We start from the raw sequence: 26,347 nt of genomic DNA on the forward strand, positions 1-26,347 counted from the left end.
CTCCTGGTTCTCCCCCTCCCTGTCTGACATCTCTTTCTCAGTCTCCTCTGCTGTGTCCTCATCCAAGTCATGCCCACTAACGGTGGATAGGCCACAAAGCTCTGTCCTGGACCCTCGTCTCTTCTCCCTCTCTGTTGTTTCACTTGGTGATCTCATCAGCTCCTATGGATTTAATCATCATCTCTAGGCTGATGATTCTCAAATCTACTTATCTGGCTCTAATCTCTCTGCTAATCTCCAGTCTTGCATCTTCAGCTGCCTTTCAGACATCTCAAACTAGATGGTCAGTAGATATCCTAAGCTCAGTATGTCCAAAACTGTGCTCCTTACGTCTCCCTCCAAACTTCTCCGTTACTGTAGAGGCAACATAATCCTCTGAGTCACTCAAGCTTGAAACCTCAGTGTCTTTCTTCTCTCCTCATCATCTCTCACTCCCTATAGACGATCTGTTGCCAAGGTTTATCATTCTCACCTTGGTCAAATCTCTCAGATAGGCTCCCTTCTCTCCTCTGAAACTGCCATCACCCTGGTGAATGTCCTTATCACCTCATGCCTAGAGTATCACAATAGCCTTCCTCAAGTCTCTCCCAACAGTGTCATCTCCGTACTCAAAAAACTCCAGTGGCTCTCTATCACCTCCCAGGAGCAAATAAAAAACCCTCTGGCCTTTAAAGTCCTTCCTAACCCTCCCCTCCCCACTCCCCTTCTGTGCCTTTCCAGTCTTCTTAGACCCCTCCCCCATTCTTTGATCCAGTGACATTGGCCTCTTCTGTTCCATGCACAGGACCCTCTCTGTCTCTCACTTCTGACCATTTTCTCTGGTTGTCCCCCACACCTGGGACTCTCTCCCTGCACATCTCCACCTCCTCGCTTCCTTCAAGTCCCAATTAAATCTTCATCCTCTATAAGAACCTTTCCCCATCCCTATTCATTCTAGTACCTTCCCTCCATTCCTTATTTCCTATTTCATTTCCTTCTTCCCTCCCTCCCTCCCTCCCTCCTTCCTTCCTTCCTTCCCTCCCTCCCTCCTTCCTTCCTTCCCTCCTCCCTCCCTCCCTTCCTTCCTTCCTTCCTTCCTCCCTCCCTCCCTTCCTTCCTTCCTTCCTTCCTTCCTTCCCTCCCTCCTTCCTTCCTTCCCTCCCTCCTCCCTCCCTCCCTCCCTTCCTTCCTTCCTCCCTCCCTGCCTCCTTCCCCCCCTCTGTCTGTCTCTCTCTGTCTCTGTATGTATGTATGTGTATATACATCTATATATTTATATCTATATATCTTGTTTGCTTGTTATCTCTCCCATTAATTAGAATTCAAGCTTCTCAAGGGCAGAGACTGTCATTTGCCTCTCCCCAGCACTGAGGTGGAATGTAGTAGGAGCTTAAAAATGCTTATTGACTGACTTGCTGAAAGTGAGAGGGGATAGGCTTATTACCATTAGCTCCCTATCTCTAAGGCCCTTCAGCTCCTCATTCCTTCTGGTGGGATGACTTATGATTCCAGCCTCTAAAAAGAAGGCTTCTATGAGGTGGTGTCATGGAGAACAGGAGTTGTGGCAGGGGGGCACTATGAACTCAGGCCAGGGTAAATCATCAGATTTTAGAGTGAAATTTGAGAAGAACAATGACAACCTTCAGTAAGAATGCTGGAGAACAGTTTAGAGAATAGTTAAAGGATCTGAATTCAAATCCTGCCCAACCACGGACAAAGCACTCAACTTCTGCTGCCTAACTGGTCATAGAATTGACTCCATGGACTGTGAAGCCCCTTCAAGCTCTAGATCTAGAAACCTGTGGCTGAGCAGATGATTTCCAGGGAGGTCCTGAAGTTCATATAGGTTTAGGCTCCTTCAGAATCATATAAGGATCAGAGGTAGAATTTGAACTCAGGTCTCCTTGCCTCTCAGCATCTAGGTGGCACAGGATAGAGCTCCAGGTTTGGAGTCTGGAAGACCTGAGTTCAAATCTAGCCTCAGACACTTAATAGCTGGGTGACCATGAGAAAGTCACTTAACCCTGTTTGCCTCTGTTTCCTCATCTGTAAAATGAGCTGGAGAAGGACATGGCAAACCATTCCAATCTTTGCCAAGAAAACCCCAAATGGGGTCATGAAGAGTCAGCCATGACTGAAAGGACTGAATAACAACTTCCTGCCCCTAAGCTCGGCAGTATCTCTGCCTTTAAGCATAATTTGTCTTTAAAGGAATATTTCTTATTGTGGGAGAACATGAGCTGGAAATCGTTCGACTTTCGGCCACTTAGGACCACTTACAACTTCTTTAGGCCTGAGGTTTCTTCCCTGAAAGTGAGAGAGTTGGATCAGATGGCCTGTCTACAATCTCTCCCAGCTCTCAAGCTCGCTATAATCTTATGAGTACATGCCAGACAAGTAGCTGTTCATAGGCTATATTGTAGAGAGGTGACATGGGAGGTGAGATTGTTAAGGGACAGTATTCCGGCCATCCAGAGGAGGGGTAATCAGCAGGGTAATGAGCACCTATGCCAGAGAAGCCGAAGCTAGAATGGAAAGAAGACAAATCCAAGATGGGTTGTCCAAGTACTACCAGGAACATTTTTTTTCCTTTGAGTGTGAAATGTACTTGTGATTAGTCTTCATGCAAAATGTCATCTTAAGGCTTAGAACTTTTTTGTCTTCCCTGGAAAGTAACTCTTTCTTGTCTATCTCAATGGAGAGTAGAGATCTAGGCTGTGGAATTCAGTCACTCATACACTTGGGTGCACTAACCCCTCCCCTGCCCCCAGCGCTCACACACACACACACACACACACACACACACACTGTCTCTCTTGTCATGTGTCCAGGCTTCGTATGGCTCAGCTCTGGGCTGTGGTTGGAGCCTGAAACTCTGCTGGGTGATGAGAGGGCACGGAGAAATCAGAAGTCATTCCCGAAGTAGATGGTCAGCCCAGTCATCAAGCATTTGTGAAGTGCCTACTATGTGCCAGGCACTGTGCTTTGCTGGCGATACAAAGAAGGGCAAAAGATAGTCTGTTCTCAGTCTAAGAGGGGAGACAACATGCAAACAAGATATAGACAGGATGAATGAGAGGTAATCAACAGAAGGAAGGCACTAGCATTAAGGAGGATTAGGGAAGGCTTCTTGCAGAAGGGAGGATTTTGGTTGGGCGTTAAAGGAAGCCAGCAGGGCAGTTAGGTGGCTCAGTGGATAGAGTGCTGGGCCTGGGGTCAGAAGACCTGAATTCAAAAACTGTCTCAGACACTTACTAGCTGGGTAACTCTGGGCAAGTCTCTTGACCCTGTTTGCTTCAGTCTCTCCTTCTGTAAAATGAACTGGAGAAAGAAATGGCAAACCTCTCTAGTGTTTCTGCTAAGAAAACCCCAAAGGGGCCACAGAGTTGGAAATGACTGAATAACAAATGGAAGTCAGGAAGGAGAGAGAGAGAGAGAGAGAGAGAGAGAGAGAGAGAGAGAGAGAGAGAGAGAGAGAGCGCGCGCACAGTCTAGACATCAGGGACAGCCAGTGGAAAAAAAATGCTTGGTTTCTGGAGATGGAGTGTCTTGGAGGAAGAGCAAGGAGACCAGTGTCACTGGATCAAAGAGTACATGGTAGTAGGATATAAGAAGACTGGAAATCTAGGGAAAAATAATTATCAGAAGCTTTGAATAGCAGCCAGAGGATTTGATATTTAATCCTGAATGTAACCAGGAGTCACTGGACTTAGTCGGGGAGTGACATGGTCAGAGCTGTACTTTTAGGAAGGTCACTTGGGCAGCTGAGTGCAGGTTGGACTGGGTGGGAGGACACCTCAGCCATAGTCCAGGCATGAATCGATGAGGGCCTGAACCAGGCTGGTGGCAGTTAGAGGTGAGGAGGAGAGATGTATTCGAGGGATGTTATGAAAGTCAAATGGACAGAAGTTGGCAGTGGGGTTTGAGAGAGAGAGTGAGGAGTCAAGGAAAACACTAGATTTCAAGCCTGGGTGACTGTGCCCTCAATAGTGAAAGATGAGGAGGAGGAGAAAGTCATTGAATTTGCAGTGTTTTATAGTGGAGAGTGGATCAGCCCTGGAGTCAGGTAGAACAGGGTTCAAGCCCTGCCTTTGACACATATTGGTGGAGTGACCCTGGACACCTCCTGTAGTCTCTCAATGCCCAGAGGGAGAGGGCACTAAACTATACATGAGCATCCCAGTGGGCCACAGATTGACTTAGAAAACCACATATTATCTTTATCTATGTTCTATTGTATTTTTTGATAAATATTTCCCAATTATATCTTAATCATGTTGGGTCAGCACTCATGAGTGTGGCATGTTTGACATCTCTGCCCCAAGGCTGTTCTCTTAGACTGTAAGATCAGAGCAGGGACCAGTTAGCATTGGCAGAGGAACTTTCTTTACTAGGTGTTCCCAATAACAGTGAACTCATCTTTACATGTAACTGGGGGGAAATAGAATATAATTTAAAAAATCAAAATGTAAAAATGAAATTATAGATCTAGAATCTAGTTTTACAGAACAAATCTTTTTGTTAAGGGGATTTTTTTCTGTGAGGTTTAGGTTCAGTCAAAGGGCCAAACTTGAGGACCTAGAGGGCCACATGTGGCCTTGAGGCCAAAGGTTCCCCACTCCTGGTCTAGATCCTCCTCTCTAAAAATGCATACATACACACAATAATACATACTCATATGCACACATGCACAATACACACATAGCACACATACATGCATACAGACACAGCACTTTTCCAAAGAACTACCTATTTACTAGGCTAGATTAGTTTTTCACCCTATTTAAGACAGTCCCACTTCTTGTGTGAGACAGATTGGCGTAGTTGACAGGGGTCAACCTGAAAATCAGAGAGACCTGGGTTCAAGTGTATTCTCACATATATTGGCTGGGAGACTTTGGGTAAGTCACTTAAGCACTTTGTACCCCCCGGCTAACTCCCTAAGGCTATAGTTACTAGGTTTGAGGAGGAGTTCTCTGTAGTGATGAATTCACAGAACTAGACTGAAAAAACAATTTTTAGCAAAGGAGATATGCTCACCTAACTTCAGTAACCATTGTTCTTTCCTAAAATAATATGCAAAGTACTTCAGGTTAATTGGGGCAGCATGCCTGAGGAAGCCTGCAGTAATGCACAGGCTTCCCTGGGGACAGAACAATCAGGGGATACTAATGTTGTCGCCATCAGGGTGATTGTAGAAATTGTAGAAATAAGGATGATGTCATTCCCAGAGTTAGAGCAGTAGTAAACAATAGAGAGAGCTCTGGCGAGTGGCCCATAGATAGGGGGAATTTCATCCCTGGCTGTGAGGTATCAAGACCATATACAACAGCACCATGGATCTGGGTCCTCATATCATTGAGTTCAGCCTCTTCCCTTTACAATTGGAGAAAATAAACTTGAGAGGGGAGTATCTTGCCTAAGGTCACACAAGTAAAGAGCAACAGAGCCAGCATTTGAACTCAGCTCAACTGACTTCTTTGTTGTCTGATCTAGTCAAGGTGTCCAATAGAATAGATCATTTATTCTGTGAAGGAATAGAATTTATATAGTGCTTGTTGACTGACTGACCTTCTTTGATGGGTTTTGTATACAGGTGCCTAGCGTAGAAGGAAGGCTTAATACATGGTGGATGGTGAAGATGGGAAGTGGGAGGGATCATCCTTAGCTTTGTACAGTTGCGAAAATATAGTAAAAAGCTTGGTCATTTGAGTCCTGACCTAGGGTCAGGTGGTCTGGTTTCTGGTCTGTTTCGATACAACTTTGACATGTCATCTTCAACAGGACATTTGTGTGTCCTGTTGTCCTTGGGTTTCATGTCTCTTTTCCCCCCTTTTTGGGTGGGGGAAGAGGATCTAAATGGGTGATCTTATTGGTCTGGGAACTTTCCCTCCACTGATGGATATTTAATTTATACTCTTACAAAATTGCCTGGAGCTATAGGGAGGTTTAATAACTTGTCCATGATCATCCCACCAGTATGTGTCAGAAGCAGGATTTGGACCTGGGGCAGCCCTCAGTCCACTATGTCACACTGCCTGCCCAACCTATAAAATGAGGAAAGTGCTGAGTGGCAGATCTGGAATCAAATGACCTATGTTCAAATGCCAGGCTTTTTGCTGTATGACCTAGGACTAGATCATCTCAAAGATAGCTTCCAGCTCACAATATGTTATTCTATACCTACCTTACTTATCCCAAAGTCATCTGGCTTATTAACCGTGACTGTGGACCAGTCATTCCCCTCTCTGAACTTTGGCTTCTGTGCTTGTAACATGTAGGTAGGAATACTCACTACACCTGCCTCACTCACTGGGTTGTCATGACGAGTGTGTTTTGTAATCCTTAAAGTGCTACATAGGAAGATGAGCCATTTGTTTGATTGTGGGATGTGATTTAGACAATTATGCTACCTGCATTTGTACAATGCAATTATATTTTCATTGTTTTCTAGCCTGTTGTGTTTTTATGGTAAGAGGCTCTTCTAGCCTTGGGAAACTGAAAGATGGGATTTGGAAAATTAATGTCTCAACTGCCATACCTAGCTCTGGGCTGGAACCTATTCTATCAGTCAGCCAGCTTTTATCAGGCACCTAGTATGTGCCAGGCACTTGGCTTTGATATTGGCCTCCTGGTCATCTGGGCAAATCGTTTTACCTTGTTGTGCCTCAGTTTTTGCGTTTGTAAAAGCAGGATCTTAGTTATGTTCTCTATCTTATAGGATTTTTACATGAGATCAGTCAGCAAGAGTTTAAAAGCAGCTAATATGTGCCAAGCACTAAGTTGCTACGTGCTGGGGATACAAAGACAAAAGTTGAAGAGCCCCTGGGGAGCTTACAAACTAGTTGAAGGAAAGAAAGTTTATTTAGAAAATTGAGACAAGAAACCTGGGTGGGGGGAAGACACGCAATGCTCCTAGGATCATAGATTTAGAGTTGAAAGGGACCTCAGAGGCCATTGAGACCAAACTGTTTATTTTACAGATGTGGAAATTGAGGCACAGGGAAGATAAGGAGATTGTCCAGGGACACACGAGGTGTCTGAGGCAGAATTTGAATTTATGTTTCCCCAGGACAGCTACAAGTATTATGCAGAATAAATACAAAGAGAATAAATGATATGTATACATATATAGCATAAATTTAAATATAAAAATAAATTATATATACCTACATGGTAGAAATTTAAATATAAATTTATATAGACACTGTAAATTTAAATATAAAAATAAATTATATTTATATAGAGATATGGAAGGAAGTGGCAGGAAAAGAGATATGGAAGGAGAGGAAGAGGAGGGTGGGAGATGTAGGTAGGAAGGGGAAAGAGAAATGAAGGGAGGAGGAGGTAGAGAGAGACACACAGAGAGAAAGAAACAGAGAGACAGAGACACACAGAGAGAGACAGACAGACAGAGACAGAGACAGAGACAGAGACAGACCTTTTCAGCTTTAATGATCTGGGCTCTAAATAGACTTGGGCACACAGGCCTGAAAGGCTGATTCATGCTTACCCAAAACTTTGCCTCTCTTCCAGGGATCTGCACAAAGCAGGTGTTACTTAAGGGTGTGCCGAATGAGTGTAAGAGTGAATGAACTTAGGGGACTGTTATTACTACCGTTTATGCTAAGAAGCTCTTGATTGAGCTTAAACACAAGCCTTAAATACTCTTTCTTTTGTGCCCTCCTCCATCCCAACCTTCCTTCTCTGGGCTGAAAACCATGTGACTGTCATTCTGGGCCGCTCCTGGGATTATAAACCAACGGTGATATAAAGTGGTGGGAAATAGACACAATCTCTTGAAGCTGTGGCATGTGGTCTTGAGGGAGCTGGTGTCATGGCCACATCAGAAACGTTTTGTCCACATGAAGTGCACAGGTACTGAGTTACAGTTGGTATTTGCACTTTTTAAAATTCTTGGCACATCCTTCTTGTCCGTGTATTTGGGGTCCTTGGACAAATGGGCTTGACCCACTAACAGACCAAATCGTTCCCTCCTCCACATCATTCCCTTTACATCTAATTTTGGTTTGCTTAGGCCCAGAAAGGAATCACCATCACAATCTTTGCGGAGATCCTCCCATTTGCCATCCAGGGAGACTGACGGCCCCAAGTTGTTGGCTCAGTGACCATGGACAAATCATTGCCTCTGAGCTTCGGTTTTCTCATCTGTAAAATGGGAGAATCATTATGGAATGGTGGATAGAAAGTCAGGAAGTCATGCAGACCCAGGTTCAAGTCCTGCCCCTGATATATTTTGGCCATATGACCCTGGACAGGTTACTTCCCTTCCCTGTGTACCAGAAAACTCTCTAAACCTCTAGGTTTCTGAATTCGTAGAGGGAGTTTCCTTGATGTGAGGAAATGATGTCAGTGAGATCACAGATTTGGTCTAGAAGACAAAAAGAACCTAAAATCTCTCCCTCCTTTCCCTTTTCTTTTCCTCCCTCACTTAAATCCAATGCACTTGCAAGTCAAGACATCATTGGTCCTCTTCGAAATCGAAGGATGAACAACAATCCTTCTGAGAGACAATGTAGGCAAGTGGCAAAAGCAGTGATGTGGGCATCAGAGGACATGGATTCAAATTCTCCCTTGATCACTTACAACTTGTGTGACTTTGGGCAAGTCACCTCAACTCTGGACCTCATCTGTCAAATGATGGAGTTGGACCCCGTGAATTCCAACGTTCCTTCCAGCTCTGACAGAGTGCTGGGTTTGGACTCTGAAGGTATCCGTCTTGCTCCAGATGTGTGATCTCACACAAGTCATTTAACCTGTCTAAGTCTCAGGTTTTCTTTTTATCTCTAAAATGGAGAGAAGAATATTTTTCAGTCTTAGCTTGTAAGAAAAAGCTTTTGACAAATCTTAAGGCATTAGAGAAACGTGTTAACTGTTATTATTCACTAGCCCATTTCAGAATCCCTGAGAGATGGCGTGAACATTTTCTGTGCCATAGACCCCTTGGGCAAGCAAGCTGGTGAAGCCCATGGACTGCTTCTGAGAATATGTTTTCAAGCGCACAAAATAAAATAAATAGCATCACAAAGGAAATGGATTATAAATAGTTAGGTGATGCAGTGGATAGAGTACCAGCCCTGGAGTCAGGAGGACCTGAGTTCAAATGTGAACTCAGACATTTACAAGCTGTGTGACCTTGGGCAAGTCACTTAACCCTGATTGCTTCCCCCCCCCCCCAAGAAAGAAATACAATTATGAAGATTTTTTTTAAAAGAAAAGATCAAGAACCTCAGGTTAAGAACTACTTTCCAGGTGGAAGAGAAAGGCAGATCAGACCTCGGCTCAAATCTGAACTGGTTTGTGGGGGAAGCAGAGACACAGCTGGGTTTTCCCTAGCCTTTTGAGATCTTTGCTTGCTGTCTTTCCTTCCCATTTTGAATTGCTCTTTGATATGTCTCTTCCTCTATATCTGGTGATGAAAATCACTCTCAGCTTGACCTTTAGATTTTCTCTTCAAGGGAAAGATAATTATTCATCCATATATTTCAACAGATGTATATAAATTGCAGGCAATCTTGCTGAATCACTCAGCTTCTATGGGAGAAAAATGTTTGAAAGTTGGTGTCATTTTTAAAAAAAGCATAAACAAGAACATTAAATAAGAGGATCCAGTGTGCTGTTGGAGGCGATTTTGATGAGGACCATAGATTTTGAGCTGGAAGGCCCTTAGGGGTTAGCTAGTCCAAGTCTGTCATTTTACAGATGGGGAAACTAAGATCCAGGGAGAGGAATTGGACTTGGGCTTGATGATTTAGAACTGGAAGGGACCTCTAAGGTCATCTAGTCCAAATGCCTTTATTTTCCAGAAAGTACTGATGCCCAGATTGTGATGTGTTTTGTTCAAAGTCATACAGAGTAAGTAGCACAGTTAGGATTTGAATCTGGGTTCCCTGATTCCAGTCCAGTCTTCTCCTCTATATTATGTTGTGGCTCTAAAATCCCAGAGTTGGCTAGAAAGCTGCATGTCTTCTGCAAGTTATACAACTTCTAGTTACACAAATCCTAGGTCTTTTTTTAAACACCTTTTTGTTTAGTTTTCTTATGTTGGATATTTGGGTACGGATTGTGGGGCAATCGAAGAAGACCTAGTCTGAACCCTTTAGAGTATGTGTAGAGCTAGATTATTAATGAGGTCTCTGCCAACTCTGAAATCCACTAGATTGTAATCTCCTTGAGGGCAGGCTCTGTCTTTTGCCTTTTTTTAATGTCACCAGAGAGTGGAAGTTGCCAGAAGGTAGGTTTAGGTTTGATGGAATGAAAAACTTGCCAATGATTAGCACCTTCCAGAGATACAGTGGGAGGCGGAAGCCTCCTGATTACTTGGCAGGGGATCAATTGAGGGGATTCTTGTTCAGGTAGGAGCTGAGCTATGTGATCTCTGAGGTCCCTTCTAATCTTGTGATTCTGAAACTCATTATGGTTACGATGTGAGTAACTATTAAATAGTTAAATAAAATTCATGCAAAACATCTGTATTGTTTCCCTCCAAGGCTCTCCAAGACAACCACTCTACCATCAGGTTGTAGGAACCTAGGATTTCGAACTGAAAGAGATCTTAGAGACCATCTCTAAGATTCCTTCCCTTTTAGTTTAGAGCACAGTGTTTGGAGTTAGAGGTCCTGGATTCAAATTCTGGTTCTGACACCCACCACTTGTATGACCATGAGCCATTCCCTTGACCGCCTTGGACCTCAGTTTCTTTATCTGTAAAATAAGGGGACTGTACTTTATAGTTTTAGGTGTATGATCCTATAAATCATTCGAGCTCTCTGTGCCTCAGTTTCCTTATCTGTGAAGTGAGAGGGTTAGACTCGATTGCTTCCAAACTCTAAACTAATGATCTAAACCACTTGACCTCTCTGCTTCTGTTTTGTCATGTATAAAATCAGGAGGATCGGACTTGATGCTACCTTTTAGCTCTCAATATGTGAACCTCCTCAATTTATAGATGGGAAAACATTCTGAACAGAAATTACTTGTTCAATGCTGTACAACTCATAATGATCCCAACTGAATTCCTTCAACTCCAAATTCAGTGTTATCTCCACTAAACATGAGTGAGACATTGCAGGAGAGTGTATGTGTGTGTATGTATGAGAGACAGAGAGAGAGAGACAGATGACAGACAGAGACAGACAGAGGGAGAGGGAGGGAGGGAGGAAGAGAGAGAGAGTGCGAGTGAGAGAGAGAGAGCGAGAGAGAGAGAGAGAGAGAGAGAGAGAGAGAGCGAGAGAGCACAAAAGGCCCTGGGTTGTCATGGGGATGTTGAGGGAAACCTGGAGAAGAGGAAGAATGGGCAGCCTTGCCAAGCTTCCTATCTTTTGCCCAGAGCCAGCCCTAGGGTTGGATCAGGTCTCTGGTCTAGCCTTGACTTCTGTGAAACGAAAGTGAAGATCTCATAAAACCTAGTACGATCATGGATTTGGTACGTGGGTTTGTTTTTTTTATTCTCGACTTTTTTGGCTGAATGTCACAGGAATTTGGGGAGTAGACAAGCTTTTCAGTGTCTATTTTTCCTATGAAAAGAGATATTTTCTTCTCTAAGAACTGACATTTGGATGTTATTAGCCTGTTTAGCATAGTGTGTACTCTCTTATCTTTGGAGGAGGAGGCTGAGACCCCAGGAATACATATTTGAACCCATTTTTAGTAAATCTAGGTGAAGATTTGTTTTTATAGTAAACACTAGGGCAATAATCTGAAAAGCTCCAACTTCGAAAAATGTAATCGGAGGAAGAGAAAATACAGATTTCCTGTCAAAGTCTGTCTGGTCAGTATCACCCGACGGGTAGATTTCACCTGTACTATAATGTGGTCAGAGAGCCTGAATTCAGATCTTCGCTCTACAACTTGCTATTGGTCACTAAATTCTGGAGACCTTCTAGTCTACCCCATCCTTACAAAGCTGAGGCCAGGCAGGTTAAGTTACTTGCCCAAGGTCATACAGGTGACCTTGGTGAGGCACCTCCTTGGACCATTGGTTTTTCCAGGTTTTTTTTTTTTAACTTTGGGTGTGAGGTAGTACCTCAGGCTTGTGTTAATTTGCATTTCTGTGATTATTAGTGAGGTTGAACATTTTTTTCAAGCTATTATTAACAATTCGTGGATTTGTTTTTTTTTTTTTTTCAATTTTCCTTTGACCATATTACCATTGTGGTCTGGTCTTTCTGCACAGTGTGACTTTAGATATTGTACTGTCTGCATACAAAGATGATGCTATTGATCCATCTGGACATATCTGTCACTCACATTGAGGTATTTCTCCATCACTTCTGATAGATTCGTGCTCTGACTTCTCACTGGTCTATCACAGCGGTTAGAGGTCTTAGATTTAGAGCTGGAAGGAACTTTGGAAATCATCTAATGACTCCTTCATTTTACAGAAGAGGAAACTAAGCCCCAGGGTGGGGTTGGGGATGGGGAGGGGTGAAATGACTTGTCCATAGATAAATAGAAGGTGTCAGGAGTTGGGATATGAACCTTAACTCTAGCTCGGCAGTTTTCCCACTATCTCATGTTGCCTCTGACCTTAGAACAGTGAGGTCAAAGCTGAGGGACTTCTTCCCCCTGCCCTCCAAACCTAGTGAATAACAGCCAAGACTAGAGGTCTGGCCTCTTGGTTCCGAATCCTTTGTTCTTCCCTCCCTCTCGGTAAGTATCCTTAATAAAATTTGTTGAGTTGAGACTGTATTAACATTAAATTTCACAAAATCCCATTTTATTGATGTGAAAAGACAGGCACTCCATCCAAGAAAGGACAGGTAGGCGATGGTGCAGTGGACAGAGTTCCAGACCTGAAGTCAGGAAATCTCATCTTCATGAGTTCAAATCCAGCCTCATATACTTACTAGCTGTGTGACCCCAGGCAAGTCACTGTATCCTGTTTGCCTCAGTTTCCTCATCTGTAAATGAGCTGGAGAAGGAAATGGCAAACCGCTCCAGTATCTTGGCCAAGAAAACCCCAAATGGGGTCACGAAGAGTCAGACAGGACCAAACAACCACAACCACAACCATCCAAGAAACAGAGATTTAACATAAGAGTAGAATTCTGTGTGAATGCTAGGAGGGGGGACTGGATTTGAAATTTCAATGCTTTCCTCACTTGAAGGTGAGGAAACTCCTTCTACATATGTTTACCTTCTCTAAAATTGATAGTCTTAGAGAAGAAAGGAAACAAACATTTATTAAGCACCTACTATGTACCAAGCATGGTGCTAAGGATCTCATTTGATCATCACAACAACTCTGGGAGGTGCTTTAACTCACACCATGGAAAATTTATGGCTTAACCTGAAACACCTAGAAACAGGAGGAGGGCAGCAGGGGAAGATGTACCATTGAGAGATGCCCTCCTGGCTCAGATTATGCCAGATTCTGATCCCCCTCCTGCTCTGGTATAGGAACATCTAGATCACCTGTTGCTTGGTGATATAGACCAGGTGGTGATAGAGACTTGTATGGGGAGAGGGGAAGGTCTGTATCAAGACTCCCTGCTTGGTCTTCTAACCCAGTCACAGGCAAGGACGAGAGCCAACTTTTAAGGCTGCATGCAAGTATTTATTTATGGGAGATTACGTGCATGGACGACACCAAAACAAAACAAAAAGGTACAGCAGCAAGAAGAAGGGGTTTGTTTCCAGAGAAGCAAGCCTATCTTAAGAAAGGTTAATCTCCACTCCTACCCCAAAGTAGAGAGGTCCCCCTCATTTTGCCCTCCAGACTACTACAGTCATGCCACAACAGCCCCGGGTTTTAAAATACTGTCTCCTAGATATACAAATCCTTTTGGCTCTTGTGACTATGAAAGTTTAGTGCTAGTCCTAGAATGAAGGCATGTGGAAGGATGTCTTTGTTATTTGAAAAAGGCAGTGATTTTTGGAGCAGAGCACTTTCTCTGGAGTGAGGCTCAGAAGACGTGCAGAGACGATTATGTCGAACTTATTACTTGATGAAAATCAATTATGCACCACTTGAATTATCCAGGTTCCTGAATTAATGAGCTTTTATTATATCGAAGGAATGAGCCTTCCAGTCTTCAGACTCGCAGAAGATTCTACTTTCTGTTCAAACAGTAAAAGAAGGGGGAAAGGATTGGAAGAAGGAGGAAGCTGGTGTTTAAACAATGGGGCATATTTCATTTTCATTTATTTCAGTACCTAGCTAGTGCCTGGTATATAATAGGGGCTTAATAAATGCTTGCTGCTGGATTGAGTAGGTCCTCTCCCATGCTCCCCTGCCACTTTATTCTTTGGTGTAGAAGCTGCAGCTCTTTTGGACAAGTTCCCAGCATCGGGGACTGAGGTTTCCCTTGGATCTAAAGAGGACTGGATTTGGAGTGAAATCCCACTTCTGTCATTTACTACCCATGAGACCTTCAGTAGTTACGTTCCCCATCTGGGAATTGGGTCCTCTGAAAAAACAAAGGAGGATCTCTGAGTTCTTCCCCAGCTCTAACTCTCTATTCCTTTGCTGAAGTAAGCATCAGAGGGACTCCTTGAGCTGTCCCATCTATAATCTTGGTTACAGATATTTTTAATTCCTTTCATCCCCCCCTTTTTTTTCTTGAGACCTTTGAGTTTTAAAAGCAAACTATGAACAATGAATTCTTTCAAAAAATGTTTCTTTAATACTCTTTTGAAAAAGTACTGCTGTGACTTCCCAGTGACTCACTCCTTTCCTCCCTTCCCCTCCTTCCCAAATGGAAGCCTCCTTTGTAACAGAGAAGTACAGTTAGGCAAATGAAGTCATCACATTGATCATGTCTGGAATGTATGTCTCATTCTGTGTCTATAGTCTACCACCACCCCCATTGTTGAGAGGGGGAAGCCAGTTTTTAAAAATTGGTCTCGGGATTTTATCATTGCTGCAGGGAGTTTTTGGTGAGGAACTCCTTTCTACCACTACAGATCTGTACTCTCCTTGAAGCTTGGACCCATGGCGTGGAGCTCTGAGACATTCAGTGACTTAGCCAGAGGCACACAGTATCAGGGGCGGGTCTTGAATTCAGATCTTTTTGATTCTAAGGCTGGCTTTCTACCCACTACACCACACTCCCTTTGAACAATATAGACTTTTAGAAAAACACTTGGCATTTTCTCAAAGCTATTTAAAACCATGTTTTGCCTTTTCTTTTTACACCCATTCTGTCTTTTTTGCCTTACAATGGCCCAGGGGGATGTGCACTCCAGATATTATCATGTGAATTTTATAGATGAGGGAAGTGAGTTGAATGAATGCCTTGCCCACAGTTACAGTGCTAAGAAGTGTCAGAGGTAGATTCAAATGGAGGTCTTCCTGACTCCAAGTCTGTACTTTATTTCTACACCATGCTGGCTTTCTCCAGTCCTTTCTTGTAAAATGAAGGGCATCAATAAATCTTTTTTTATAAAAAATCACATTCATTTCAGAATATACACCTCCTCCTTCCCTTGTCCATAGGGTCTTTTCTTTGAACAATGTGCCAAGACACATCGACTGACCCAATAGTGTATGTAATATTCCTGGCCCATAGTCCCCTGCCTCACCAAAAAAAAGGAAGTCCCTGTACCCAATTCAGTCCTGATGTAATTTCTTAGAGGGGTAATATATAATCTGGCAAGGGTTTCTGGGACTTCGGTAACTTCCCTCACCCGTTCTCTTATATCACAGAATCAGAAATCTGGAGTTGGTAGTGAGTTTAGTGGCCAATCTAGTCCAATATTCTCATTTTAAAGATGAAGAAACTGAGGTCCAGAGAGGTGACATCACAGATTATAGGCTCATAGATTTAGAGCTTTTTGTGCTTGATATTCAGTCATTTCTGCTGTTTCCAATTCTCTGTGATCCCGTTTGGGGTTGTTCTTAGCAGAGATACTGGAGGGGTCTGCCGTTTCCTTCTCTAGCTCATTTTACAGATGAGGAAACTGAGGCAAACAGAGTTAAGTGACTTGCCCAGGGTCACACAGCTAGGAAGTATCTGAGGCTGTATTTGAACTCAGGTCTTCCTGACTCCAAGCCTGGCGCTCCATCCACTGTACCTCTGAACTGCTTCAGATTTAGACCGAGAAAGATTGGACTTAATGGTCCTTCTAGATTGGAAGGGACCTTAGAGGCCGTTAAGTCTAACCCCTCATTTTACAGAAGAGGAAGATGAGGCACTGGGAAGTTAAGTGACTTGCCCAGGATCACACAGGTAGTAAACATCATAGGATCAGAGCTAGAAATGGAAGAGATCTCATACTTCATCTATTCCAACTCCCTCATTTTTACAGATGAAGAAACTGAGGCTTAGCATGGCAAAGTGACCTGAATTAGATTACCTAGGTAATAAATGATAGAGCTGAGACTTGAAACCAGGTCCTTTGATTCCAAATCAATCATTCCTTTCTTGTGCCATGCTTCCTGAGCCTAGGACTGCCCCAGAAAATGCAGGATATACAGCTTTCAATAAAGCCTTCCTCTGCTTCCTCATCCTTGGCTGGAGATAACCTTGAGCTCCTGAAGGTACTGCCAGGGAAATGCAAGCGCTGGCAAGTTCTGCCGAGCTGGAATGCTTTTTTACAAATTGACCTCTCTTGTTTTCATATCACATTCCTTTCTGAATTGTCTTCCCCCACCCCCATTCCCCAGTCATCTTTTAACAAAGATTAAAAACAAAAGAGAGAAAAACATTTTGGCAAAACCAACCAACTCATTGATTGCACCTGATAGCATCCTCCATATGGAAAGTTTTGCGCACAGGCTCAGCCGTGGACCCTGTCTTGGGACTGCCAGTCAGCTTATTACTGCATTGACTACTGGGATTTGTAGTTAGAGGGCTGAGGTTCAAATCCCACATCTCCGACTGCCTGAGCAACTTAATCTCTCCGGGTTTCAGCTCCTCATCTGAAATAATAACAGTAATAAAAGCTAACATTTATATCATGCTTACTATGTGCCAAGGCACTGTGCTAAATGCTTTGCAGTCATCTCATTTCTTCCTCCCAACAACCCCTGTTATCTTCATTTTACATATGGCACAACTGGGGCAAACAGAAGTTAAGTGACTCGCCCAGGGTCATACAGCTGATAAGTGTCTTAGGTCACATTTGAGCTTTTGTCTTCCTGACTCTCGGTCTAGTGCTCTGTCTACTGCACCACACAGCTGCTGGCCTTCTGGCTTTAAATCTATGATCCCACAAATTCTCTCTGGGCTCCAGTTTCATCTTATGTAAAGTGAAAAAATGCCCTGTCTTGTCCCTCTTCGAAGGTGGCACTTAACCTGTGGCTTGTGAGGAGCTATTGGTTCCAAGAGGCAGATGTGGAGAGGGAAAGCATTTCAGGCTGGGGGCAGACTCAGCAAAAGTGTAAAATCGGGAGATGAAATGTCATGCATGGGCAACACTGAGTATGTAGGTTTAGCTCAAGAAAAGAGCAAGTGAGGAGGAGTAACAGCTAATTAGCCTGGAAATATAGGCTAGAATTAGGCTGTGAAGGCCTTTAAATGCAAACAAGGGACTTTGCATTTTTTCCTAAAGTCACCCACCACTGAAGATGAGTATAGGAGCATCTGGGCCAGATCAGTTCTTTAGGACGATGAATTTGGCAACAGTGAAGACGGTGGATTGGAGAGGGGAATACAAACTCTCCCTCTTGCAGGTGACCCTGATATATAGATTTTCTGATGACAAATTAATGAAATCTTGAACTAGTGGTGGTTATGGGGTATCTGTTTAAAATGGAATCTGGGCTGGAAGGGCAGAGACATATGCAAATGAGTGATTTGAAAAATGTTAACTCCTTGTGACCTTTCAGGAATTCAGAATCCTCTAATTACCGCACCAGACTGGAGCTCTCAAAGAAACTTCTTTTGGAAATGTCTTTGAAAACTATCTTGTGCTTGGATTATCTGAGTTTCAGAGTCTCTGGATATTGACTCATCTTTCAATGATTTTCCAGAGAGATCACTCAAACCAACTGGAGAGCAGAAAGCCAAGATCTCATTTCAAAGACAGAGTTAATCATTGGCCCGAATGGTCTCTTAGCTATTGATAGTATTGTTTAAAGTACTTCTTTTAGGAACTATTTAACATTTTTATTGGAGAAGGAAGGGAGACAGGGAGTTATTTCAGTCCTTAAATTCTTCTTCTGGGACTAACAAGACAGAATTTTATTTAATTTTTTTATTATGACCTGGATAAACATCAACATTTTCATAGTCAAAGAACAGAGAAGGAGCATTGCCCGTGAAACCATGAATTTCTATTACATGTAGATTTTTTTAAAAGTATATATTAAATTACTGCATTAAATTTATCAAAGACAACTAGGTGGCGCAGTGGATAGAGCTCCAGACCTGGAGTCAGGAAGACCTGAGTTCAAAAGTGACCTCAGATCTTACTACCTGTGTGACCCTAGGCAAGTTATTTAAAGGGAAGGGGAAGGGAATAAGCATTTATTAAGTGCCTACTATGTGCCAGCTATGTGGTGAATTGGTAGCCTCAGACTATGTGATTCTGGGCAAGTCACTTAACTCTGTTTGCCTCAGTTTCCTCATCTGTAAAATGAACTGGAGAAGGAAATGGCAAACCACTCTGCCAAAAAAGCTCCCAGTAGGGTCATGAAGAGTTGAACACAACTAAAACCACTGCACAACAACTATGTGCCAGGCACTGTTATCTATGATAGAAAATATTTTCTCCATCCAGCACCCTCCCAGGGTCTTAGTCTCCTCATTAATAAGATGATGGTATTGGACTAAAATGGCCTCAGAGATTCCTTCCAGCTCGAAGTCTATGATCCTATGACCTTGATTAAGTCACCTAATCTCTATGGATCTGTTTCCTCATCTCTAAAATGAAGGGATTGAATAGGATGCCCTTTAAGGGTCCTTCCAGCTCTCAGATCTATGATCCTATGGGATTCCTTCCATTAAAAAGTTGCAATTCTTCTCACTGAAAGAACCTATCTCTATCTCTCTTGTCTGAAGAATTTGAAGACGTAGCCCAGAGTCTTCAGAGACCAAAGCTGTCAAGGGTCCATTTGTCTGGCCGCTGAGTTTTAGACAGCTTGACCTTCAGCCAAGCTGTAGTCTTCAACAGAGCCTCTTTCCTATCTCTTTACTTTGTCCGGGGTGGTGTTGGTTGTTGATGGTGCATGATCAACTGTATAACTTGGCTTCCTGTGGTTGGATTTTTTCCCCCATCAAAATGGTTGGTGACTCATTAACTGTTTTGAAAAATAAATTTATTAATATATATTTTGTTTTATATTGCCTAGATTTCCCCTCTGCATCTTTCTCCTCTACCCCTCCCTTTTTCAGAGAGCCGTCCCATATAACCCAAGATTTCATCATTAAGTCTTTAGCTGTTCATGCTTATATGACTCATAGGACAAAGAAGGTGTGGGGAAACTAGAACTGAAAGATCCATACTGGTCACAGCAGAGTTGGACAAATGGTGCCCTGGTGGTTCTAGGAATAAGCCATGGGGAAATGTCTGCAGAATGGGGTCTCTATTCCGAATGATGTCACCATCAAGGTTTTATATTTGTTCTTTGCTCATCCCAGGGTTAAATAGCCCCTTTGATTCCCCCTGAGATTCAGGGCAGGTGTTTGCTACTAACATAATAACCTGGTATTAGGAGCTCTTTCTCAGATCCTGAAAAGCTGGTTCTGAAAGGAGTTGATCAAAGGGAGGCCACATTTCTTACCTCTGCCCTGGAAGAGGGGAGAAAAAGTGAGGAGCCCTTCGAGGAAAATCTGTAGTAAGTGATGACACCATGGTCTGGGGGTTGGAGGAAGGAGACCCTCCGAGGGTGAGCTCTCCCTCGTGCTTCGTGCTCCCAGGGCCAGACTGCAGGCTGACCAAGGCCTGGATGGGCTCTCTCTTAGGTTAGGCTGATCATAGGGGGTCAGTAAATCTGGCAGTTTCATGACAGGCTAATTAGTCATAGGGTTACTAACATTCCTTTAAACACACAGACAAAACTCTCCAATTGCTGGTACCCCTGTCTTTACTTTACCCCTGAAGTTTTTACTAGTTTATGACAGGAAATGCTAAGTTTTCATTTATTAAAAAAATTCAATTTATTACATAGTTATTTTAACATTCATTTAAAATTTTATATTTAATTTAAATTTTTAAAATTAAAATTTAATTTTAAATTAGATTTTAATTTAATTTTTTGATTCACCCCTGATTCTTAGGCAAGTCACAACCTCCATGGGCCTTGGTTTCCCCATCTCTAAAATGTCAGGGTTGGAATAGAGAGCCTCTGAGGTTCCTTCCCAACTCTGATCTTTCTAGCAAACATGTATCTGGTACTTTAAGGTTTACAAAGCCTTTTACAAACATCATTTTTCTATAGGTCTCATGACAACCCTGTGAGTTAGGTGCTGGTATTCCTCATTTTATAGATGAGGAACCTGAGGCAAACAGAGGTGGTCCCAGGGTCACGCACCTAGTAAACATGGAGGCTCCGATTTGAACCCCGACTTGTCTAGATTCCAAGTTCCATTCATTGGTCTAGTATAGCCTCCAGATTCACGTATTCTGCGGGGACTCAAGGTTCTCAATCTTCTGATAGATAGCTCTTTGTGCTCTGCATTTGGGAAACGTTCATTGAGATCACCTGAAGCCCCCACATCTCTCTCCTAAGCAGAGAGCTGAATGAGAAACTCTGTTACTCTTACGCAGCCTCTTAACTCACTCTGTGACCCTGGGCAAGTCATATAACCTCTGTTTGCCTTGGTTTCTTAAACTGTAAAATGAAGAAAGCAATAGCACCTACCTCACAGGGCTGTTGCAATGTCTTAAAAATGTATTTAAAGTAGGAATCATAACAGCACCTACCTCCCAGGGTTTTGTGAAAATTAAATAAAATAATATTTTAGACATATTTTATCCCCCCCAATTACATGTTAAAACATTTTTTAACATTTGGATTTTTTTAAAGTGTTGAGTTCCAAAATCTATCCTTTCCTCTCCCCTCTGAGACAGTAAGCAATCAGATATAGGTTATACATGTGCAATCATATGAAACAAAATGAAATAATATTTGCAAAACACTTTGGAAACCTTAAATGCTATCATTAGCTATTATTATCATATATATATATATCACTACGTGTGTATATATACACACATGCGTATAGATAGATGTTGTCTCCCCATTAGTAGGTAAGCTCCTTGAGAGCAGGGACTGTTCTTTTTTTCCTTTGGTCTTCCCAGCATCTAATAATCGCCTAGCACATAATAGGTGCTTAATAAATGCTTGCTGATTGATCTCCTTTATCTCATTGGACATCCCCACAAAGCTCAGGGGTTGGGGGAAAGGAGATGGCTGACAGGTTGCATTGATGATTAAGAGTAGTCTCTGTGAATCTCGCCATTTGGTCTGAACTCAAGACTTGTAAGGTGTAGATATTTATTCTACTGTGTTGGTGATCTCTAAGCTTTTAGAAAGGAAAATGGGGTTGTACTTTGATTAATTTGGAGCCAAGGTTGGGAGTCAAGGTCCCTAGCCTGTAGGACAGAATGTGGAATAGCACATTTTGAATTGCCATGTGCTGCTCCCCCTGGGCTGGACAGAGCCATCCGTCAGAAGATGGGAACCCAGCAGGACAATCACAGCCCAGTGGAAGGCTGGAAGGACAGAGAAGGCAGTCGTTCAGAACTGTTCTGGGAGAAATCTAATCTTGGAGCTGACTTGTTCTTCCTTTGCCAAGCTGTCATGTTCCTTGGAATGGCCAGTGACGGGGGAGGAGGGAAGAGAAAATGATTTACAGCTGGCCTTCCTGAGGTTTGACCTAAAAACTCAGACAAAACTGTCACCAGACTTAAAGAGTCTGGAAGTGGGAATGGAGTCCATGGGAAGGCAGCTGTCCAGGGTAGAAGCATCAGGTCCTTGGGACAGTTCCAAGTCACCTTCAAAAGAAATGGTGGCCAATGAGTCGGATCAGAGAGAGCTGTAAGAACAGTAGTAAAGCCTTGGGGGGTATATGGTATTGGGTTCAAGGGTGAATTTTCAGAGAAGTTATCCTGCTGTAAGTGAAGGAGAAAATGGAGAGATGAGGGAGTGAACAGGTGTGAGAAGGAGACTCCTGGGGTTGAGGAATTCAAGGGGAGGACAGGGAGAGTGGGAGCAGATGTTGCTTCTGAATCATTGACAAGCAGATGAGGCACTTCTCCAAGGAACCTGGGCTTCCAGTCCCTTTCACTTGACAACCTTTTATTAAGCACCTACACTGTACTAGGTTCTGGGAGAGATGAAGTAATTACAATGTCAGACTGGATTCTGTCCTCCATGCAGAGGGCACCTTCCCTCTTCAGTAGCCTTGAGAATGATAGAATGGTAGCGTTGGAAGGTAGCTCACCGGCCATCTAGCCCCACAATAGAATACAGTCAAACAGCAGGCATTTATTAAGCACTTACTATATGCTAGGTATATACCATGGCTCAGTGGGTAGAGTGCTGAGCAGTTCAAATTCAGCCTGTGACACTCACTGTGTGACCCCGGGGGGGGGGGGGTGGGGCAAGTTCCTTAACATCTGTTTGTTTTAATCCACTGAAGAAGGAACTGGCAAAATACTCAAATACCTTTGCCAAGAAAACCCTATGGATGGTACCAGCCTGCTATGGTCCATGGGGTCATGAAGAGGTAGACATGACTGAAGGACAACATATGCCAGGCACAGTGCTAGGTCTTGGGGATACTTTTATCAAAATGAAACAATCCCTGCCTTTAGGAAGCTTATAGTCTAAAGGAGAGACATGGAATCCATTATATATACACAATGCTTCTACATATAAATGCATAAGTAAATAAATCTACATATAGGGCACTGGAAGTTTTTTTTTCCCTCCTTGATTTCTTGGCCAAGCCACTTTTCACAGAATCTCAGTGCTGGATGATCCCAGAGCCTATGTCTTTCAGCTTGTATCTGAATATAACATCCTTAATGAGTGGTCACCCAGGCCTCTGTTGAAGCTTTCCAATCATGGGGAACCAACTTCCTTACATAACAGGTCACTGCACTTTGGGATCCCTGCAAATGCTAGAAATTTGGACTTTTTCAAGTATCCCAAGGAAAAAAAAAATGAAACTAGAAAACCTCAAGTGTCTGTGTGATCTCTCAATGTGGATTATTTCTTCATGTAGATCATAACCTATCCATGCCTGGCCATTCTGTGTGACTGTTGTCCACAAGAGGAAGGGTTAGTTATGTATTAATAAATAAATAGTTATGTTTTTAGTTCCCTTTTCTCAGATTAGGATCTAACCCAAACCCTTCCATGAGTCTTCTGTTGGGGGTCCACCCAACATTTTGGGGGCTTTCCTTGCCTGCTCCCAACATCACAGGTGAAGCACCCTAACTGTCCATCTTTGAGCCTAAATCTCTCTGTAACTTCTTCTAGCTCCAAATTTACTCTCTGAAATCAAACAGTACTAACCTAATCAACCCCCACCCCCCGCATATGACAAACTTTCAAATATTTGAAGAGAGTTGTTGTGTTTCCCTTGACTCTACTGTTCTCCAGGCTCAACTGATCTTCTTATGACATAGTCCCCTCCCCATCATCCTTGGTCAGCTTCCTCTGTTCAGACATCAGCTTGTCAACATCTTTCCTCAAATGCTTCTCTACATCTTTCTTCATGAATCTTCATAGTATAAAGGATTTAGAGCTGGAAGATATGTTAGATGTTTCCCTGTCTAGCCCTCTTATTTTATAGGAGGGGAAACTGTGACCTGGAGAGGAATCAGATAATTAGTCAAGATCGTGCCCTCTTTTCCCTTTCCATATGATGTCCTCCCTCTTTACTTCCTACCCCCAGCCCCTGGAACACACACAGTCTACCACCCCAGTTATGAATTTAGTTCCTTGTTTTTCAGGTAAACCACTTTGTCCTGGTAAGGGGCAAAATCTGCCAGCCTTGGAACATTTATCCAAGCAGAAGCTTCTTCCCTCCCCCTCCACTTCAGCTTTAAAAAAGAAAAAAAAGGAGGTTCTTAAGGATTTAGCAGAATGGTCCAAGAACAAATTGGCTCTGTGTAGTCATTAACCAGTCATTACTGCCTGCTTGTTTGAGTTGGTTCAGTATCAATGTATTTATACACTCGTTTTCAGCTTAACAAAACCTTACACAGCAATGTTTATGCAAGAGATATACACAAAAATTTTTACAAGTCTATCTGGTTTTCGACCATTAAGGTCAATCTAAACCAAATTCCTCCTTCCATTTCAGACCACAATGGGCCACAGTCTTCTCCCATCCGAGCTGCCCTAGAACTCAATAGACGCCTTTGAACCAGGCAAAGGAGATAGAGTGGGGTGGGGGTGGGGCTTGGTGAATATGAGTGGCTGTTTATAGGTTGGGTCTGTTGAAGATAAGGCGAGATTGTGACTTTAGCTCCAGCTCACGATGGAGTTCATTTTTCTGCTCCCTGTTTATATGGTATTGCTGGCTGACGGCTGGGGAGGCCATTCTGCCCCCGTTTCCCCTCTGTGTTTTGTTTAAAGCCTTTGAGATCAATGAGGGTGAGCAGGTATTTGAGGGCAGAACATAATCTATGGGGAATTGGCAGCTATGGAATTCCCAAACTCCTCAGCTCCTCTCTTCACTGAGGAGACAGTGTTTGTACAATGTGTCTTCTGTAATCAATACAGGAGAGATGCTAATGAAGAAAAGCTATTGTTTGACATACAAAGCCTTCTCTATTGAGGCGCTCAGTTCATTCCCTTGCTATACATTAATAAAATGTTGGTACTTGATTCCTGAAGCTGTATGTACTGGTTGAGATAGTTGGGTTTCTTTTTCTTTCTTTTTAAGAGTCCTGTTTGAATTGGACTGTGTTACCACTGGAGTGTATATCTACAACTGGAACAGACCCCAGAGGCCATCTGGTCCAACTCCCTTTTCTCTTTTTTTCTCACCTCTTTTTTTCTCCCTCCCTCTCCCCCTTTCTTCTGTTCATCACAAGAGTGTAGATCTGGAGCTAGAAGAAACCTCAGAGGACAACCTTGTTTTACAGATGAGGAAACGGAGATCCCAGAAAGGAACTGACTTGCCTAGTGTCACCCGAGCAATCATTGTCAGAGATGTAATCAGTTTCTCTATCTGTTAAATGAGGTGGGGGGATGGTAGTTGGAATGACTTCTGAGATAACCTTTTACCCTAGTATTCTATGATCTCTGAAGTCCTTTCTACCTCTAAATTCCCCAGAATTCTGTGTTTTAGCAGGAAAAATTGCTAGTTTTTTTCCACCTTGGAAAAGCAGAGTTCAAATATGTGTTTATTTAGCAGATGTTCTGCTTGGGCATTCCATGTATGAGGTTGTGAGTAAATTTCATTTAGTGGTTGGGTGTTGTGGTCTTTTTTTCTTCCTTTGGTACAGAGACAGCCGAGTGGCCCATTGAACTGAGTGCTGGATTTGGAGTTGGTGTTACAGAAAGGCTCTATTGATAAGCACCTACTATGTGCCTGGTACTGGAGAGACAAAAACAAAAAACTGAAATTGTTCTCTCTCTCAAGAAGCTCACACTGTAACATGGAGACAGGAAGCAGTATATAAAAAATAGGGAGGGGGAAAGCTAGAAGTTGGGAGAGTGAGTGAGTCCGAAAAGGCTTTGTGCTGAAAGAATACCCATCCCAGATTTAGCTTCATAGCTCTTCACTTAAGATTTGTCAGGAGCCAGGCTTCTTGGGGACCTTGAGACCTACATTTTTGTCCTTTGGGCCCAAAATCAGTGATAAACATCTGAAGCTCTAGGTCAGGAAATTTCTCAGCCCCATACTTCATAACTCCTCTATCCCTGACTAGGCAACTCTTATCAGTCTCCTTGGTCTTTGACTTCTTGGTCCAGGCTCCTCAGCTTCCTGCAAGGCTATCTCTTCACTTCTGGCATTGATCTCCCTTATCCAACCCCACAGAGGCTTCAAGTTTTCCTGTCCCATGGGAGGTGGTGTGTGTACATCTTATGGGCTGGGACAGCAGCACTGCTATCATTCGTTCCTTGAACTTGGTTATCTGAAACTGTGGTAACTTACCTCCGTCCAAGTGTGTGGAAAATGAACTGCGTGAAAATTTTGGAAAGTTAAGGACTAGAGGGAATGTAACACAAACACACACATGCACACTCTCACTCACACACACACACTCTCTCTCTCTCTCTCTCTCACACACACACACACACACACACACACATGCATATGCATACTTAGTGGCACAGTGGACTTTTCAAGTCTGGAAGTCTTTGAACTCAGACCTCTACACATGCTATATTGGCTGAGTAATCCTGGACAAGTCACAGATAAATATCTAAGCTTAGAAATTTAAAATTTTTAAAAATAATACTTGTCCTAGACAAATACCTAAGCTTCAAAAT

The sequence above is a fragment of the Trichosurus vulpecula genome, chromosome 5 (assembly GCF_011100635.1).
Source record: "Trichosurus vulpecula isolate mTriVul1 chromosome 5, mTriVul1.pri, whole genome shotgun sequence".
NCBI classification, from domain to species: domain Eukaryota; kingdom Metazoa; phylum Chordata; class Mammalia; order Diprotodontia; family Phalangeridae; genus Trichosurus; species Trichosurus vulpecula.